Source organism: Protomyctophum parallelum (genome assembly GCF_964188405.1).
Source record: "Protomyctophum parallelum genome assembly, chromosome: 3".
In the NCBI taxonomy this organism is placed as follows: domain Eukaryota; kingdom Metazoa; phylum Chordata; class Actinopteri; order Myctophiformes; family Myctophidae; genus Protomyctophum; species Protomyctophum parallelum.
The window spans coordinates 36,423,976-36,441,469 of NC_139698.1; positions in this window are offsets into that span (position 1 = coordinate 36,423,976).

Below are 17,494 nucleotides of genomic sequence, written 5' to 3' on the forward strand. Positions count from 1 at the left end.
CAATGTACTCTAATAGATTATTTTTTAAGAATAGTTAGTCAAGAATGTTGTGTTTTCTTATATTTATGCAAACTAAAAACAGTAAAGTTTCTTTAATTAACATTACTGATAGAATCACATTTAATTTAAAAAATAACAATAGAATGTCTCATAACAAGGAGTAGCACTTCAGCAACTAAAAGAGCCTAAAATGAAGCTTACAAATTTGAATTTTAGTTCATAATTAATTATATTGATTTTATAGGAGCATAAGCATAAAGCAATTAATAACCGTTGAGAGATAATAACAGACAGGAAACGTGTATTAAAATAAAAATGGGTCAGGTATCACACTGTCTGAGGAAAATGGAGGGGGAAATAAGGAGAGAACAGAGGGAAAGGAAGAAGTTCCTCAACCCCCTCTGGGGAAACTCAATGAGATTACCCCCCAAAAAGATTGAATTGAAGAAATGCTAGAAACTAATGGCAAGTAACAAGCTTGTGACAATTCATCAGGCGACTTCACAGAGGGGAGGGCTCTGGTGGAATGCCAGAGACGGGACCTTTCCCCTGCGCTATGTTATTCTAACAAACAACGTCAATGAGATGGCATCCTACCTCTCACCAATTTGCATGGTTGTCAGTGGAGTGAAAGCCAGTTTAAAGGTACATCCTTTATGTGCCGGAGAAAGGATTAGGGCCAGCCCCACAAAGAGGCTTTGATTTTCTTGCAAATATGTATAAGAAGTTTGGCTGAGAAAAGTGAGTTTTCAAAGCTGCAACTTTTCCAAAGCTTAAGATCTGTGTGTGTGTGTGTGTGTGTGTGTGTGTGTGTGTGTGTGTGTGTGTGTGTGTGTGTGTGTGTGTGTGTGTGTGTGTGTGTGTGTGTGTGTGTGTGACTGTGTGTGTGTGTGTGTGTGTGTGTGTGTGTGTGTGTGTGTGTGTGTGTGTGTGTGTGTGTGTGTGTGTGTGTGTGTGTGTGTGTGTGTGTGTGTGTGTGTGTGTGTGTGTGTGTGTGTGTGTGTGTGTATGGAGATGATGGTGGGTGGGTGTGTATCAAAAGGAATATTTGCCCTCTTTAAGACAGAAGTTCCTATTCTAAGAGGTGTCAATGAAACTGTGATGTATCGTACCACATAAAACACAATATAATTGTTCCTATAGGCCTCAAAATGGCAGAATTCCCTGTCATGACGACATACAAATGACAACATTCTAGTTAATTGTTATGGGTTAATTTAATTTAGGGAGCTGCGTGGAAATCAAAAAGGACTTGATGCACACTGGTGATTTAAAGCCTGAATCCACTTTGAACAGGATTCATATGTCGCTGCTATGATCTTAGACATCACAAACACATCATGAACTCTGTTTTAGAGTGGAGACACCCTTTGAGACTTCCCGACCTCCATTCTTTTTTTTCTCCTTTCTTTTTCTTTTTTCTTTTTTTTCTCCCCTCCTCTGCATGGTTGGGAGCCATTCACCGCTAAGCTCAATGATTGACACCCCGATCACCCGTAAACACAAGGATCACACTCTGTATGTGTGTGCGTGTTGGTGTGTATGTGTGAGCCATATGCACTTAGCCACGAGGTTAGAGTGCAGCCCTCATTAGCATGTATAAACTACCAGTGTCAAGAGGTTGCCTTTGACCCGAACACACAGAACGTGGCTCACACGTAGTGTTTATATGCGGGTAATTTAGAGGGACACGCAATTCTGGCTGCACCAGGACGTTAAATCTAGCCAACAGTTGCAAGTATTTAAACTATGAACTGAAGCTAAAGTCTTTTCGCTGGTGCCACTGTTCCAGCACAGTTTGACACGAAGGTCAATAAGACCAGCTATAGTAGACACAGTATTTTCTTCTTTTCTTTTCTTTTCTTTTCTTTTCTTTTCTTTTCTTTTCTTTTCTTTTCTTTTCTTTTTTTCTTTCCTTTCCTTTCCTTTCCTTTCCTTTCCTTTCCTTTCCTTTCCTTTCCTTTCCTTTCCTTTCCTTTCCTTTCCTTTCCTTTCCTTTCCTTTCCTTTCCTTTCCTTTCCTTTCCTTTCCTTTCCTTTCTTTTCTTTTCTTTTCTTTTCTTTTCTTTTCTTAATTTTTCTAAGAATGTTTGTTTGTTTATTGTGGAGTCAATATTTCTTTTAACACTTACTGAGGGGGGAAGTAAAACGTTGTTGACAAAATACAGATCCAACATTTTGTCACAAACATTATTATTATTAAACATTATTTTCTGTATTTTGCTTGCAGCATCAGGATCTGTGAAATGGCATTCCACTATACCACTCGGGGAGGCATCATCTTTCCCTTGCTTTACAGCAGATTTACAGAAATCTCAGACTATTGAACGGTTGCCTCACAACTCGGAAGTCACTAAATCGATTGATCGGCTACATAATATTATGGTACAGTGGTCGTGTTCCCAACAACCACAGTAGGAGTTATAGGGGGCTTAAAAAAATACCCACACTGCTTCATGCTTAAAAAAGATCAGCAGTGAGGCGACGGACGTCCCTTCGGTGGCAGTCCAGCACAATGTGTTCCAGTTCACTTTCATCATGTCATACCAGCTGAACATGGTGTAGCTTTCAGCCCTGCCCTGTGGGAAACCAGCCTGTCTTTTCTCTTACTGTGTGTGTGTGTGTGTGTGTGTGTGTGTGTGTGTGTGTGTGTGTGTGTGTGTGTGTGTGTGTGTGTGTGTGTGTGTGTGTGTGTGTGTGTGTGTGTGTGTGTGTGTGTGTGTGTGTGTCCAAAGCTTTCAGCAGCACAAACTCTGTCCTAGGGCCTCCGACGTCGAATTGGCTACAGAGGCTCATGCTAGCTTGAATGTTGTAGTAGTAGAATGGCAGCGGTGTGAACCCTACAGCATGCATCTGTTTAAATACACTGCACTGGACACAACTCCTTCTGTTTAATACACTGCACTGGACACAACTCCTTCTGTTTAATACACTGCACTAGCTGGACACAACTCCTTCTGTTTAATACACTGCACTAGCTGGACACAACTCCTTCTGTTTAATACACTGCACTAGCTGGACACAACTCCTTCTGTTTAATACACTGCACTAGCTGGACACAACTCCTTCTGTTTAATACACTGCACTAGCTGGACACAACTCCTTCTGTTTAATACACTGCACTAGCATGGACACAACTCCTTCTGTTTAATACACTGCACTGGACACAACTCCTGTTTAATACACTGCACTAGCTGGACACAACTCCTTCTGTTTAATACACTGCACTAGCTGGACACAACTCCTTCTGTTTAATACACTGCACTAGCTGGACACAACTCCTTCTGTTTAATACACTGCACTAGCTGGACACAACTCCTTCTGTTTAATACACTGCACTAGCTGGACACAACTCCTTCTGTTTAATACACTGCACTAGCTGGACACAACTCCTTCTGTTTAATACACTGCACTGGACACAACTCCTTCTGTTTAATACACTGCACTAGCATGGACACAACTCCTTCTGTTTAATACACTGCACTGGACACAACTCCTTCTGTTTAATACACTGCACTGGACACAACTCCTTGTTTCCTTGACTCTTTCTTTTTGTAATTAGTTTTGATTTAGTTTCTTTCTTTCATTATTTCCTCTCTCTCTCTCTCTCTCTCTCTCTCTCGCACACACACATGCATGCATATCCTACATCGAAGGTGAAGGCCTCTATTGGCTCTTGAATACCAAGAAAATCACCCTCCCTGTTTGTGTTTATGAGCCCAGCTGTGAAATTTGATCGAGTTCTCTCCTAATAATGATAGCTGTTTTCACCTGGGTTCACCTGGGTGAGCTTGTGTTACGAGTAAATTTTATGTCCATTGTTACACTCAGAGTTAAATCAACACAACAGATTTTGCTATGTTCAATGGAGACAGCCAGTAAATCATTATCCCTGTGAGTGTCTGGGACACTGGTTAATGAAATTATGCTGTTTTTAAGTTTAAATCATACATTTAAATTTTTTCGTTCCCTCTCAGCCCCGTGGGTTCATGTCGAAACAGCTGTCCAGCACATAACGCAGTCTTCAGTGACTTGTGTCAACAGGTTTACCAAAATAACAATGTGCTCATTGTTTAGATAGACCGTTGTTCCAGACGGTTTGAAGCTCGACTTGTTGACATTTGTGAATACTTCATGGTATTAATTCTCTTTCCCAAGGTGACTTAATGTGACCTAATAACAAGTGTCCATAGTTTTTGTAAATATACGTGACAAATTCTAGCAGTAAACTTGATCCTAGTCCTCTGTGCGCGTATCTCCTACCACAATAAATCACAGCACAAACTAATATGAATGAGAACAAGAATAATACACGGGACAGCTTATTCAACTCGGGACACAAAGCTATATCATTATATTTATCTATCAGTTCATCTTTGGAGAACAGAGGATTTTAATCACAGTTATTTGTTGCCATTAACTCTTTTGAAAACAGCTCCTTTCTTAAAGCTATGACAGATGTACATTGACCTCCTCATGTAAGAGCTACGAAGCATAAACTTGAAAAATTCCACAGCACAATCTCGCAGTTACTTGTTATTCTTCACTTTCCACAATAGACAGACAGTGACGACTTCTCTTCACCCAATTCACCAATTAATACAGAAAGGCCAATATGTTACACACCCCAGGGGAGGATAAACTAAACAAATCCCAAGTTTCAGCTTTCAAACAACACAGAAAAAGAGGATGTGAAAGTTTGAATCAGATCTCTTTTTTCAGATGTCTGTTTGTTTACCATGTGTTTCCTCGCATATACTCCTTTGGGGAATCTACAAAATGGAAATAATGTCAAAATGCACCGTTTCTATAATGGCTCTAATGTAAAGGAGCTTGCCTCCAAATGGCTCTGGGAAGCCAAAACCGCTCTGCTAGTGTTTGTAAGAATGGCCTAATCAATTCTGAAGCTGATACGCAGGTAAAATAAATGAGACTTCAAACAAGGTAGAGTAGTCCTGGAAGGATTGAAACAAGAAACAAAGGGAGACGTGCTCTTTGTGACACATGCAATGTTTCATCTGGAGAAAATGCTAGTGAGCTGCGGCCTGTTTAATGTAAACCCTGAGACGTTGGATTTGTTTGGTGTCAAAGCCAGTAAATAATTAGCTGATTCAGAGCAATGTGGAGTTCTTCAGAAACCTAACCCTGGGGCCAAAATAACACAGAGATATAAACACCTACGGTATTGGCTGGCAGTCAAGAAAAGGAAAAAAACACAGTATATAGTAGCTAAGGTGACATATGACTCTTTGAATTTATTTTTGTATGCGTTTCTGCTGTTTTAACAAACCAAACTCCTGACCTGGTTCACCCTTTGTTTCTATATAACACCTTGTTCTTCCAACTTCAATGTAGTATTTTTTCTCCTCCACCAGATACATGTTTTCATCTGCAACTTTCTTTTTCTTTTTTCTTTTTTTTAGTCTCCCCTAAATTAGAGCTCTATTTCTCATTTTGTTTTCAGAGTGTACCCATATGTCTGATCTCATAACATGCCTCCTTTTCGAGTCATGCAGTTGTTCATCACGATCAATTTAATTCCCGCTGTCTGGTGTGATGACTGAAGAATTACTAACTCAGCTCCAGTGAAGCCACAAGCATAAATATCCAACAATAGTGCGTGCTCCAGTATTACAATGACAGCTCTCCCAGCTATTTGCCAACTGTTGCCTGAAATCTTCTCTCTCGTTCCTGATCAGCAATGAAATCAGTTCTCAGAAATGTCTGTACTAACCAAACATTATCTGGTGGTGATTATCGAGAACCACTGCTTCGGTAGTGGGATCCAGTGTACAGACCTGGCCCGAGGGAACCCTCCCTTTTTCCCGAGAACTAATGTTTACAATCGTTTAGGGGCGTCCATGGAAGGCAGACAGGAGACACTAGCGTATGTTTGTCTCCGTTCTGAGGATTGTGGTTAAGCTGAAGCTCATCTGGCAACCTTATGGACGCCTCATCCACTCTGCAGCTCCTGTTGCTTCCTCCCCTCCTGTCCTCTCCTATCCTCTCCTATCCTGTCCTATCCCCTCCTGTCCTCTCCTGTCCTCTCCTATCCTCTCCTGTCCTGTCCTCTCCTATCCCCTCCTATCCTCTCCTGTCCGCTCCTATCCTCTCCTATATCCTCTCCTGTCCTCTCCTATCCCCTCCTGTCCTCTCCTATCCTCTCCTATCCTCTCCTATATCCTCTCCTGTCCTCTCCTGTCCTCTCCTATCCTCTCCTGTCCTCTCCTATATCCTCTCCTGTCCGCTCCTATCCTCTCCTATCCTCTCCTGTCCTATCCTATCCTGTCCTCTCCTGTCCTCTCCTATCCTCTCCTGTCCTCTCCTATCCTCTCCTGTCCGCTCCTATCCTCTCCTATATCCTCTCCTGTCCTCTCCTATCCTCTCCTATCATCTCCTGTCCTCTCCTGTCCTCTCCTATATCCTCTCCTGTCCTCTCCTGTCCTCTCCTGTCCGCTCCTATCCTCTCCTGTCCGCTCCTATCCTCTCCTATATCCTCTCCTGTCCTCTCCTATCCTCTCCTATCATCTCCTGTCCTCTCCTGTCCTCTCCTATCCTCTCCTGTCCGCTCCACTGTTTTTCTCTCGTCTTCTTATTCTCTTCCACGTTTCTATCCATTCTGTTCTTCTATGCCCTCTTCTTCTCCACTTCACACTCCATTTTCTTCATCCGTCTCTTTTGAGGGGGGAAAAAAAGAAACCGTTGTGTGTATCAGCTGTCTCTAGTGAGACATGTCATCTGCTGGTATGTGCTGATGGCTGAGTTTTAGTGGGGCTTTCATGTGCGCATCGTGTGCTGCAATTGCTGGAGTGGGATGTAGCTAGAGTAAATCAATTTGTCATATGAGTAAAATCTGCTGAGTGCATAGGTTCATGGGCAGGTTTTGTGGCCTGCTCGTCTTCTGTCTTGTCTCCCCTCACAGTTGCAGATTGTTCCAGCCTGAGCGACCCACTGCTGTAAAAGATTAAGGAAAAGGACAAAATAATATGAACTTGAGTGTGTGTTTCTGTCCCTCTTTGCCCATGGCACTATCCGGCTTGACTTCTAGGAGCCACAGTACATGAGCCTTTGTTCCTGGACTCTGTGCAAGACAGGCATTAATGCTTGAATTCATTCATGTAAAAAGTGGCTGAAAATCAAACTAAATGCTAACATTAAAGCAAAAAAAATTAGAAGCTCTGCTCATCTTTGTTATGCTAGTGCTACCGAGAGTGCAGGGATGTCAGCAACAACTTTGGTCGCATGGTCACCTTGGATGTAATCTCTCAAGAACAGATTCTGTGCTGCGCAAATTCAAATGAAACAAACAGCAGAGGGTGCTGGGTTTTTTTGCCGATGGGTTCCCAGATTGCCTTGGATGTAAGAAACAGCATGCATGTCACGCCCCATCCCTCTGCCTTTGTATTTGAGCCGTGACTCATGGCTCCAAACCCTGAACTCTTATTATGACATGACCATTTTGTGTTTAGTTCATGTTCTGTAATACCTTGAAGGTTATGCCTTGAATGTTAAAGAAAGCGCTTGTCATGTGTGTTGCCTTGAACACTTGGAACCTAAGTAGGTTTTGGACTTATTCTGTATGTTCTGTATTTGGCCTTGTGGTGTTTGGTTTTGGTTTACTGTTACTCTGTTGTTGTTTTGGTTGTGTCTTGTTTTGTAGTATTGTTCTGTGCTTTCCTGCCTCCTCTTGTTGGTGTTTCCTGTTCTGTCTTACCTACCTGATTATTGTATCCTAGTCACCTGTGTTCTGTTTGCCTGTTAGCCTATCCTGTGTTTGATTGTATTTTGAGTTCACCTGTGTCCTGTTACCCCTGTCTATTTAAGCCCTTTATTTTCAGTGTGCCCTTGTTGGTTTGTAGACCTTTGTCGAGTGAGTTTTGTGTCTGATGTTGCCTATGTTTTGCCTTTTGGAATACCCCTGATTGATAGTTAAATAAACACCTTGAAGATAATCTACTCTGCATCTGGTTGCCTGCTTTTGGGTCCTACTCCGTAACTCATTCCTGACAATGCATGGCTTATAGGGGTTACTATAGTGACACTTTTTTCTCTCATTATCTATCTGGGGGGATTTTATGCCCTCATGCGGGAGTGTGCCGGGCAGAGATGGATCCAACCACTGAACAAACTGAAAGAATGGGCCCCATCTCCTCCCAAACACAACATATCCCTTATCCAATGACTGTGAGAGGGGGAAGTGGGTGATTTCCAATTGGTTAAGATTAGTCTCCTAGCCAATAGAGTGACACAAGCCAAAACATCTTTCTCCGGTTTAGAGAGTGAGGGTACTATGGGGAAAACCCCAAACAGAGCCCCCAGAGTGCTAGGCTCCACTCTTTACCCCACTATCGCTGATAAAGACTTAAAGACACCTGTCCAATATTTGTGTAAAGACAGGCACAGCCAGAACGTATGAATGAGGTCTGCACAACATCTATCACACTCCGGAGATACATCATTATATATTTCAAACAACTAAACCTGGCCTTGGTGTAGTACACACGGTGCAATACTTTACATTGCACAAATAGAGGACCCATGTACCCGTCGTACAACTTCATCCCAAACCTCCTCAGTTATCTCCTCGCCTACGTCTCCCTCCCATGTCCAAAGACTCCGGGGGTAAACAACAAATCTAGAGGTGCTAGAGGTGAAGGCTTGTCTCCTCCCGATGAAGAGATTAAGAGAACTACAATAAAGATGGTGGCGCATCTAGTATCCAATGCGGTGTGCTGTCTCTGTCAACCAGTTGGTATCCTTCCATGGAAGGAAAGGAACATGCGCAGTTGCAGACCAAGGAAGCTGAACGTGGAAGTGTTGGCTGCATAAAGCCCATTGCGCATGTTTCTTTCCTTCCATGGAGCACTATGTGATCAACATGGCGGCGCCCTTACGGTCTTCGCTTCTTGTCCTCCTTAGACAGTCCTTGCCAGAAACCAGGGTCTAAAATCCTCAATGGAATTTATGGGAAACCGCCTCCACCGATAGATTTAAAGATACTTTTTGGCATACAGTAAGTACATGCCCCAAATGTAGTCAGTATAGAGCTTGATTTATTTTCTTTTTTTAATGCTGGTTTCATGCCCTGAAAATAGTAGATGTAAAAGCTCACAATGGCAATGCATTGTGCTGTGTGGTGAGCTTGTAAACCGCATAGTATAAGTATAACTCAAGGTTTAGGTGGATGCAGCAGAAGCTGCACAAATTGGAACATGGCAGTACTAAACTTTTGCTACAGAATGATAGAGGAAACATGTACTATATATAATCACATTTATCATGTTTCAAAGTTCAAAGAGAAAATATAGCAATGGAATGTTATTGGCGTTGAGTCAGTATTGTTTGATCACACAGCAGGACTTGACTCTATAAACAAACACTGTTTGGTTTAACCCATCACCAGGTATGGCAACATCCCTATATCTGACACACACACACACACACACACACACACACACACACACACACACACACACACACACACACACACACACACACACGCACAAGGAAAACACAGCTGAAAGGAGGAAATGGCATCCTGTGGTCTTTTGCTGGACTAGTGTGTTTATTTTTCTCCCATGGTGCACCAGGGCCAAGCAGCTTAGCAAGGTCTGGGGACCTCAGGCACTGTGTGTGTACGTGTGTGCGTGTGTGTGTGTGAGTGTGTGTGTGTGTGCACGCTTCCGTGAGTGCGTGTGTGCGAGCGCCATGTGTGTGTTCAGGCTTCCCTGCATGCATGTGTGTGTTACTGTGCATCTAAACGTGAGTATGTACAGTATACGCACATATGTGCATTATTGAAAGCTCAATGTATACTTTAACAAAGGAAAACACAAGATGAAATAATTATACAAAACACTTATTTGCAAGGTCACCAAAGGTCAGTGTATATGGCCGAGTGTATATCGATATGACCAAGCCTGGCTACATACAGAGAGAGAGAGAGAGAGAGAGAGAGAGAGAGAGGGAACTTGGGGGCTGGGTGTTGAATAAACGTTTGCTTTCCCCTGCTGTCTCCTCCTGTGTGTGGATTATGAAGGCCAGGTAGACAGCACTTCAGAGCTTGCCAATTAACAGCTCCAGCAGCGGCCGCCACACAGGAGGGGCCCTCATAACGACTCACCCTATGGTGTAAGCCCTGCCACTTCCAAATGCTTTATCCGGGGCCGAGTGCGTACACACAGCTGTTAAACTAGCTGTTTTTTAAGCAGCCCCCGGCATCACCGGCAGACCCGGGAGTTCATAAAGATTTTCTCAGCGAGTGCTTTTCCTGAGGAGGACACCAACGATGGGGAGGAGAGAGGGTACACGAGTGGATACGAGAGTGAGTGAGGCGCTCGGGTAATCAAAGGACAAACCCTGCTTAGAGACAAGAGATAGCGGTGACACCGCCACCCTCCCTTCATCCCTCTCTCTCCATCCCTATATCTATCCATCCCTCCCTCCGTTCTCAAAACCACTCTTCCCCCCTTTTTTTTCATGTTAAGTACCAGCGATTGTGGTCGCTGGCCAGCTAACAACAGGAAGAGGTGGCCTGCTGAGGACTTGGAAGTTGGGATAACTCCAATCGCCCAATCCGCCACCACCCCTGCCTGTCACGTACCAACTGCTGGCATTTGAACAGCTTTGATACATATTTTAAAGGCTGCAGTGCATCAGAACTGAACTAATCTTAGTTTAAAGGCAAAGCACCATATACCGATTTTTGAGGACCAACGGTGCCTGCCATGAATCAGTGGAATAGCGGGACACACAAGCTGTGCATGGATCGACAGGCTTATAACCTTTTTTTAAATGGTCAAATACATACCCTTTGGTGGATGTATACAGATTTCTGGCAACACAGAAGTCACACTTTTGAATGAAAGAGCTGCATGCGAAAGTGGTTGCAGTGCTGTTACTCCATCTCCATGTGGAATTGCTTAGACACAAAGTTTTATGTAACCGGTATATCCATCCAGTTACACTTCATTACATTTGAGAAAGCGTGGGCCAGCAGTGTCAAACTCTGAGCTACAGCAGGACAGTTGAAAGGGACAGAAGCTGTACTTTGGCCACAACTGTAACATCGCACAAAGGCTAATGCATAAGCTACCTATCTGTTCATAGGGCATGATGCCAAAGGGGTCATCCAACCAGGACAGCAGTCTGTCTGTATGTAATTATGTATACAAATGTACTGTATATTAATACTATACCGTATATGTACCCAGTATGTCCTATACATAATGTCCTTAGTATGTTCCATGTATTATGCAAAGGCTACAATATGTAATTTAGATAGCATGTTATGTAGACAGATGCCAGGTCATTATTGCATGCTATAGCATTCTATAGTGTTTATAGTTTCAATGTACTGATATTCTACTGTTAGATGGGTGATAGGTTCTTACCGGTAGTTCACTTATGATCCTAGAATCTGACTATTTCTATGCATTTGATCTATTACCATGTGCTGTTCTTGTTTGATCATTACCTTTGTTAGCATTTAGCAGAGCGTCTGCTAAATGCCTAAATTGTAAATTAATTGTATGTTCTCCAAAATTCTGCACAGATAAGGAGATCCACACGTCATGTCACGTGGCTGGTTTTGTCGCCTGAAGAAGTGTGGATCGGGCCTCTGCATCCTCAGGCTGTACAGCTCCATTGAAAGGCGTTCTGTCTGGTATGGGAACTGCACCATTTGTGAACGGAAAAAACAAACAGTAGGTAGTGTGAAGGCACATAATGGGAGGTAAAGCTTTCCTCACTCCAGGAACTGTACAAGAAGCGGTGAGTTGTCAAAGCTCGCCCGCCGTATCACCAAGGACATTCACCACCCGAGCCACAATCTGTTTATCCCTCTACTATGACCGTGGCCAAGCAAGGAGGTCTACCGCAGTATCAAAGGCAAGACCACCAGTTTTCTGAACAGCTTCCACCTGGCTAACATCAGACTGTTGAACAAGGCCTGAACACTGCCTGTCACCAGGCTGGCCGGCCACACTGGAACACTTTCCTTTGATGGACTGTTTTCCCTATGTTGGACTACCCCCCTTCATGTGGTTTTGTTCCCCTATATGCAGTATACTTTCTTTTGTGGATCTACCACGTGTATTTTTTACCTGTGACATTTGGACCTGCCGTTGTGTTGCTACTTTTTGCACCTATGTACTGTATATTCTTATATAGCCTACATACAGTACCTGCTGCTATGGACCAACTGATGCATTGCCACTCTTTTGCAGCTTATGTCTAAACTGATGTATACATACCGGCTAGTTCTTTCTGTTACGTGTTTTTTTTATTCCTTGCTCTCCCTTTTCTCTGCCCCCCTTCTTTCTTTCTTGAAAACAAAGAAATGAGCTTGCACAAAAACATTTTTATCATCCACTGATTTACAGCTGTAAACCTGTGTTGTGTGACTATAACTGATTCTAATCGGATTCCGATTCATCAAAATGTTTGCCCAAATATGAAGTTCCACAGGCATGTTGTGAGAAACTCCTGACATCATGTCGATGACATAAATGAGCATAGAGGAATGGAGTTCCATTGTAATCAGCCGTTAGTGAAGCTGACGTGTCGGGTTGGCCAAACAGGGATGCCAGTGACCACATCACTAAACACAAATAGATTTGGGGCTCCATCTTGTGCCACCCTTATCCCTGAACTTATTTGCCATTTTTTACTATTTTGAAAAACATTTTAAAATAGTTCAACTAGCCGATCTACATCGAGACGTTGTGAGCTTGCAGATCGGAGATTTGACCTATTTTTTAAAAATAGTAAAAATGGCAAATGTCGTATAGCTAAACACAAGGCCACCTATGTTTGCTAGTTGCAAGCTTACGTTTTTCACCTTTTAGTGAAAGAGAAAATCTAGCCACACGATATAATGTTGTCCTCGCGTTTATATGTCTTTCTATATCGCCTGGAGATATCCATCATATCATTCTTCATTGTCTCCACCAGGCCGAAGGCATGGGGGGAGAGTATGTTTTGCACTCCGTCCGTCCGTCCGTCTGTCCGTGTGTCCGTCCGTCCGTGTGTGTGTGTGTGTGTGTGTGTGTGTGTGTGTGTGTGTGTGTGTGTGTGTGTCCGTGAGCAGCTAATCTCGGCCACCGTTAACCCGGTCGATGCCAAATTTTGCACACACACTCCCTGGATGCCAACGATGAACCTCTGCCCCAAACTTTCCAGAACGGCCTGTTATAGCTCTACCAGGAGGCCGCTTTGTGCAAAACAACTTTTTGCACAGTACACCTACAGATTTTGTCCAAACATCACGCAAATTGGTACACAGTCTCTCTAGAGCCATTCAACGAAACCGGTCTTTCAGATTTCTCACACTCCATCCTGATTGGTTAAGATTGGCTTCCAAAGTTCACAGGAGTGCTCAGTTTCAAACAAAATGCTGCAAATCATGAACACATCGCGTGATTTCCGTGAAATTGTGCACCCACATTCCCACTAGGCCGAGGACGAAATGCCACATGAACAATTTCAACTCAGCCTCAAGGTGGCGCTATAACTGGCCGAAAAGTGTTTTTACCTCTAACTGCACGGATCTGTGGATAACTTTGTATGCCAACTCCAAGAGGCTAGAGGCCAAGGAAAAACCTTTGCCTGGAATTTTTTACTTTTGTTGCCCTTTTATCCAACCACCAGATGAAGGCAAGCTGCAATGTCCTACATTCCTATCCTGGTGGAGACCTGTGCCCAGAAGGGCACTTTTTCTAGTTATATATCTTTTTCACCATATGAATGAAAGGCCTCATCTCATGTTTCACCGTGCAGTCAGATAAATGTTACCCATCACATGGAGGAGTGATCACTGCCGTTGTGACCGCATGTGTAGTATTATGCATTGGTATTTGTACGTGCATGTCTAAGTATGTGCGTGTGCATGTGCGTGTGCGTGTGCGTGTGCGTGTGCGTGTGCGTGTGCGTGTGCGTGTGTGTGTGTGTGTGTGTGTGTGTGTGTGTGTGTGTGTGTGTGTGAGTGTGAGTGTGAGTGTGAGTGTGTGTGTGTGTGTGTGTGTGTGTGTGTGTGTGTGTGTGTGTGTGTGTGCGTGCAGCCCAGCGTCCATTGCCATTGTTACGGCAGACTGAGATAAAGTTGTGGAAACTGCGTTGACCACATGCTTGCCTGTATTGGCCGCAGATGTGCCCAGACAGATCACAGAGAAAAGTGATGGCATTTCCTCAAGATGTGGATGTGTATTTTTAAACTTTGATGTGAACATGATTTCCCCGTGAAAAAATGCTTTGTTCATATGATTCACATGGTCTCAATAACAGCTCATACATATTGCATGTCTATACCCAGCAATGTTTTTTTTATTATTAGTATCAAGACTCAAGTCATCTAGTACAAAATAAGATTTTTTTGGTCAGAATCTTGCATGTATTCACATATCACTTTGACGACAGGGACAACATATGGGAAATGTCTGTGGACAAGGCAGTTGGTATCACAGCTACAAAATAATGGGATAGTCTTCAAATGAGGTCAAGCATGACTTTAGCTCCTTCACGGAGGCTTTTGCTTGAAAACATAAGCCAAACAGTTATAAATGACATTATTTAAGAAAATGGGATAGGATTAGACAACGCCTTGAGTCCATCTTATGGAGTGAAAGCGACAGAGGCAATATAGATGTTCAACTTTATTATTTTTCTGAAAGCCTATGTATGATTTTGCTCCAGTTGTCACTTTCAAATTTAAGGACTGCATTTTAAATTTAAAATTTCTGGGAAATGAAAAGAACAAGGATCCATAAAAATATCGAAAAACTATTGAAAAGCCACATGCCCCTGTGTAAGCAAATAGCAAATATGCTATTATATACACAGGCAGTCTACCATGCCTCATCTGTCAATGATAGCAGCACTATTGCACTGCTTTATTTGTTTATTTGGACCGGACAGTGCTTATTAACAATTATTAACTCGTGATTTCCCTTTCAAAATAATTATGTGAGATATAAACACAATAACTAGCAGCATGTCACAGTAGGCTACTATTCTGTAGTATTTTAATATTTTGCACAATTTGCACATTTTATTTAATGCTTTGCAGAGAACTTATGTGAGCAACTCCATAAATATGTTCAACACTGATGTGCAAAAACATGCTTGTAAAACACAAAACGTGTTAGCGTGCTACTTGAAAGTGTAAATGATAAACCTCCAAGCTGCTACATTGGCCGATGGTGGAGTTTACAGTTTACATGCAGGCTGCTTCCTGTTCAAACACCCTTCATTCTCAGCCATGTGACTTTGCCTGCATTGCATGGGGTACGGTGCATGGGGTACGGTGCAGGGGAATGGCAGGCGTGAAGAAAGATCCACCGGTTCAAGCAGAGGGGAAAGATATCACTGTGAGACAGCGTGGCCGTTGACCGACCCGCGCTGTTTTGTTCGGGTTCCGATGTGTGTGTGAGGTGATAGTTCCAACACACTGTGTTCTTGTTCAGCTCGTCTTCTGTTTCAGCTTTGTCACAGATGACCCGACGTTGAATGTGCTGGCTACCGTATACTGGGTGACAGCTCCAGACATTGTAATCGTCTGCTTTGGTCAAGGGGATGGAAGGTGTCACAGGTTATGTTTCAGAGGAAAATACAGGTAAGTCAACGTATACAGACCGCTATGTTGGTATAACTAGCTTGCATGGTGCATGTCCTCCCAACCTATATTGTGGGAATGTTTTTCTGTATGAAAAAGCACTCAAGATAATAAGGGGAAATGTCAAATCATGAACTGCCTTGTCATAAATACTGGTGTGCAATTTCATCTGTATCAATAAAGCAAGGCTTCTATGCAGAAAACTGACAAATCAGATCCTGTGTAGGTCACTATGAGGTCATACCATGTTTATATTTCTGCAAGAGATCACAGATATAGGTGGAATTTGTATGTCAATTAATTAATATTAATAACAATGAATTAAATACAATGAATTAATCGTTAACACACTCCTGCATTCATAGATTCTACTTCGTCCTAATATATTTCTAATACAAATACAAGTTTTATGTTCCTTAATTTTCTGTGTGTGTGTGTGTGCGTGTCTGTGTTCTGTGTGTGTGTGTGTGTGTGTGTGGGGGGGGGGGGGGGGCAAAAGGAAAGCAATATGACTCAGAATCAGTGTAATTAAGCCTTTTGCCTTGACATTTCAATTATATATGCTCTACCACAGTAAACACACATTCAACACCCAAAACAAACAGACACTGCAGAGAAGAACAGAACTCAAAATAAATAGGTCAGCAGAGAGAGACAGACTGACAGACTGACTGACTGACTGACTGACTGACTGACTGACTGACTGACTGACTGACTGACTGACTGACTTCAGAGACAGACAGACTAACTGACTTTGGAGACAGACAGACTAACTGACTTCGGAGACAGACAGACTAACAGACTTCGGGGCTAAAGACAGCGATGGTGAGTTGCATTTGATATCACCTTCTGTGCCGCACATGTGCTGTAAGTGTTCTGAACGAGATAGACAGTGAGAAAGACAGGGAGGGCAGAGAGAGAGAGAGAGAGAGAGAGAGAGAGAGAGAGAGAGAGAGAGAGAGCATCCTCCTCAAAATGGAAATTCCTCAGCTCCAGCCACAGCTGCAGAATGACACTTCAGATGGCCATGCTTTCCTTTGTACAGCCCCCTGGAATTAACCCAAACCACAATGGCATCACATCAGAAAAGCACGGCAGGAAAGTCAGACTTTATTATCTGTCGCTGTGGAAATATTTGTCAAGGGAGGAAGAGGGGGTACGAGGCCTCTGTCTTTCCTGCCATGTCAACCTGCTCTGTATTAAGCTGTTGTTGGGGAGGTTGCAACAAGAGCTGCGTTTAATGAGGGTCAAACACTGAACACTTTTCACTCTGTAGTGCGACGGTGTCACTTTGCTAACAAGAACTGATTTTCAACTTAACATATCTATTCTTGCCAGCAAGCAACACTGCAATGGAGAATGAATTACGCTTTAGAATGGTCATGTTGACCACACTCACATGGTTTCTTTGCTCTTATTTTATAAACCGTACCCCATGACCCTGTGACAAATATAATGTGCAACATAATCTCACCAACATTGCAGAATAGAAGAAGGCATGCACACTGGAGGAGTGTAGTTTTTGACTGCTAGTTGTGTTTTGTGTTTAGTTTTTTGTTTGTTTTTTCTTGTCTTTTTCTGTCATGTGTATTTTGTATGCTTTATTGTGAAATCATTAAAAAATAAAGAAGGCGTGCACACTGCAGCACGCAAGTGTGAAAGTGTGAACTGTTTGTGTAGCTTTGTGAATATTGGTGGGAAATCATCACCCGGCCTATACCAATAAAGTAGGCCTACTCTTACACAAAATAAATAAAATAACAACTTTCTATCGCATTGTGTTTTTTTTTTGGGGGGGGGGTGACTTCAAAGAGATTTCAACAACCGTGGTTTCTGTCTAATTTATGTTTTTCAGGCACATGCCAAATGTAAAAACCCCAATTTT